This window comes from Cryptomeria japonica, chromosome 2 (assembly GCF_030272615.1).
Source record: "Cryptomeria japonica chromosome 2, Sugi_1.0, whole genome shotgun sequence".
Lineage (NCBI taxonomy): Eukaryota > Viridiplantae > Streptophyta > Pinopsida > Cupressales > Cupressaceae > Cryptomeria > Cryptomeria japonica.
In genome coordinates this window covers 432,312,989-432,316,820 of record NC_081406.1, presented here as the reverse complement: position 1 = coordinate 432,316,820, position 3,832 = coordinate 432,312,989, and the positions used below count along the sequence as shown (strand labels likewise).

Below are 3,832 nucleotides of genomic sequence, written 5' to 3'. Positions count from 1 at the left end.
TTTCATCCACACTTGGCATCCGGGGAAGAAAAGAGTGCACCACAAATTGCCCTCAGCCCTTGGACAAAGAAAAGGTCGGCGAAGGGTCGCACCGTCCGCAACCCCACTTGGCACTTGGACAAGAAAGTTTGGCGTGTGCCCCCTCAAGGCGCACTGGCAGGAACGCCGCCTCGGGGGACTTTGGAGAGAGAGATGCGGGTCAGCAAGCAACAAAGAAGGTTAGAACTATAAACCCCACCTACGACAGAGCCAAAAAAAGAGGTCACATGAATCGAGGTGACAGAGGGCTGAATCTCAGTGGATCGTGGCAGCAAGGCCACTCTGCCACTTACAATACCCCATCACTTTTTTAAGTCATCTGCAAAAGATTCTTCTCGCCGATAGCTTGAAATTGTTATCCAAGGTTGCTTCGACCAGGCGGTCATGCCATTTGAAGGTAGCCAATGACACGGGCCCCTGGGGGTGCAAGAGCACCCCTACTGTGGGTCATGATGTAGCTAGAGAGAGAGATGCGCTGCACCTAGCGTGGATTCTAACTTAGAGGCATTCAGTCATAATCTGGCACACGGTAGCTTCGTGCCACTATCTTTTCAACCAAGCGCGATGACCAAATGTGTGAATCAACGGTTCCTCTCGTACTAAGTTGAATTACTATCACAGGGTGAATCATCAGTAGGGTAAAACTAACCTGTCTCACGATGGTCTAAACCCAGCTCATGTTCCCTATTGGTGGGTGAACAATCCAACACTTGGTGAATTCTGCTTCACAATGATAGGAAGAGCTGACATCGAAGGATCAAAAAGCAACGTCGCTATGAACGCTTGGCTGCCCCAAGCTAGTTATCCCTGTGGTAACTTTTTTGACATCTCTAGCTTCAAATTTTGAAAGTCTAAAGGATCGATAGGCCACGCTTTCACGGTTTGTATTCATACTAAAAATCAAAATAAAATGATCTTTTACCCTTTTGATCCATAGGAGATTTCTATTCTCGTTGAGCTCATCTTAGGACAGCTACATTATCTTTTAACAGATATGCCGCCCCAGCCAAACTCCCCACCTGACAATGTCTTCCGCCCGAATCGATGTGCCTAGATGCACCTTAAGGCCAAAAACAAGAGCATTGCCCCATCTCTGCCTCACGGAATAAGTAAAATAATATTAAAAATAGTGGCATTTCACTTGCGCCGAAATGGCTCCCACTTATTCTACACCTCTCAAGTCATTTCACAAAGTCGGACTAGAGTCAAGCTCAACAGGGTCTTCTTTCCCCATTGATTCAACCAAGCCCATTCCCTTGGCTGTGGTTTCGCTAGATAGTAGATAGGAACAGTGGGAATCTCGTTAATCCATTCATGTGTGTCACTAATTAGATGACGAGGCATTTCGTTACCTTAAGAGAGTCATAGTTACTCTTGTTGTTTAACTGCACTTGGTTGAATTTCTTCACTTTGACATTTAGAGCACTGGGCAGAAATTACATTGCGTCAGTATCCGCATGAACCATCGCAATGCTTTGTTTTAATTAAATAGTCGGATTCCCCTTGTCCGTACCAGTTCTGAGTCAGTTGTTTACCACCTAGGGAAAGCCCCCCGAAGGGAGCACCGTGTGTCCGTTTCCTGATCGACACGCGACGGCCCACCCTTGCCATGGTAGTAGCTCGGGCAGGCCGCCAACAACCCACAGGTTCAGGGCGCAGACCCCTAGGCCCAGCCCTTAGAGCCAATCCTTTTCCCAAAGTTACGGATCCATTTTGTCGACTTCCCTTACCTACATTGTTCTATTGACCAGAGGTTGTTCACCTTGGAGACCTGATGCAGTTATGAGTATGACCGGGCATGAATGATACTCGGTCCTTCAGATTTTCAAGGGCCACCGAAGGTGCACTGGACAATGCGGGATGTGTGGTCCTCTTCCAACCGTTGGACCTTATCTCCGGTTGAACCTATTTTAGGGTGGGTAGGCTGTTAATAAGAAAAGATAACTCTTCCTGAGGCCCTCACCGACGTCTCTGGATTTCCTAATGTTGTCATCCGCCGCCACATCTTGGTTTGGGAATATTAACCTGATTCCCTTTCAATGATTGCGCAAAGTGTGCCCTTCAAACAGGGCCTCCCCATCTCTTAGGATCAACTAACCCATGTCTAAGTGTTGTTCACATGGAACCTTTCCCCACTTCAGTCTTCAAAGTTCTCATTTGAATATTTGCTACTACCACCAGGATCTGCACCAGGGGCCGGTCCACCCAGCCTCACGCCCAAGGTTTCGCAACAACCCCCACGTCCTCCTACTCATCGGAGCCTGGCACTTGCCTCGATGGCCGAGTATAGGTTGCACGCTTCAGTGCCATCCATTTTCGGGGCTAGTTGATTCGACAGGTGAGTTGTTACACAATCCTTAGCAGATTTTGACTTCAATGACCACCGTCCTGCTATCTTAATCAACCAACACCCTTTGTGGGATTAGGGTTAGTGCACAATTTGGCACTATAACTCAGCTTTCGGTTCATCCCGCATCGCCAGTTTTGCTTACCAAAAATGGCCCACTTGGAGCTCGTGATTCCGTGGCGCGGCTGAACGGAGTAGCCGCGTCGCCTTACCTATTTAAAGTTTTAGAATAGGTCGAGCGCATTACATCCAATCGGGGTGCATCATCGGCCTCCATCCACTTCCCTCCCAGCAATTTCAAGCACTCTTTAACTCTCTTTTCAAAGTCCTTTTCATCTTTCCCTCGCAGTACTTGTTCGCTATCGATCTCTCACCCATTCTTAGCCTTGGACAAAATTTACCACCCGATTAGGGCTGCATTCCCAAACAACTTGACTCACCAATAGCGCCTTGTGGTGTGGCAGAGTCCAGGCCCGACGGGGCTCTCACCCTCTCTGGTGCCCCCTTCCAGGGGACTTGGGCCCGGTCCATTGCTGAGGACACTTCTACAAACTACAATTCGGCAGGCAAAGCCGCCGATTTTCATGTTGGGCTCTTCCCGGTTCGCAAACCGTTACTAGGGGGATCTTGGTAAGTTTCTTTACCTCAGCTTAGTGATATGCTTAAACTCAGTAGGTATTCATGCCTGACTTGGGAATTCTTGGTGCAGGTCACACCGATGTAGGGTGTTTGACACGAACCATCCACCAGTACAAGGGGTCACTGGAAGGGTGCGTGTCCCTGCCCCGTTGCATCGCACAAGAGGATGCCACCTCGAGAGAACCCTACAGCCGGAGGATGGGTCCTGCCCCATGAGCGATCGCTCGAGAGTGCACTCATCGGTGGTGGAGAATGCTCCAAGCGACATGTTGTTCCCCTGGGAGACATAATAGGGGGTTGCAGCAGTCTCGACTTTCTATCATAGAACCGACGGATCACCGCGATGACGCCGCGCGTGCAATCAGGGGCATGCAAACTCAATGGGATAGAGACTTGACCTCTCCTGAAAAGGGCATGCACTCGATCATAGCATTCGATCACCTCGAGCCGACAGTGTGGAACCTGGGGCCGAGCCATGCAATGAGGCCCCAGCCGTCCACACATCGTTGAGGGCGAGAGTCAAGAAGGAGACAAGCTCAGTGTGCCTCCCTTGCCTCCTCCCCTGCACAATTCAGGGGCCAGAATTGACAATGATCCTACCATAGGTTCACCTATGGTAACCTTGTTACGACTTCTCCTTCCTCTAAATGATAAGGTTCAATGAACTTCTCGCGATGTTGGTGATAGGAATCACCGTCATCGGCGCGATCTGAACACTTCACTGGATCATTCAATTGGTAGGAGTGACGAGCAATGTGTACAAAGGGAAAGGACATAGTCAACACGAGCTGATGACTCGCACTTACT

At 49.4% G+C, this 3,832-nt stretch overlaps 1 pseudogene; it reads right to left on the bottom strand.

The window, feature by feature from the left end:
* Positions 1–266: 266 nt before the first annotated feature.
* Positions 267–3,085, bottom strand: LOC131031905 (28S ribosomal RNA; annotated as a pseudogene).
* Positions 3,086–3,832: the final 747 nt, after the last annotated feature.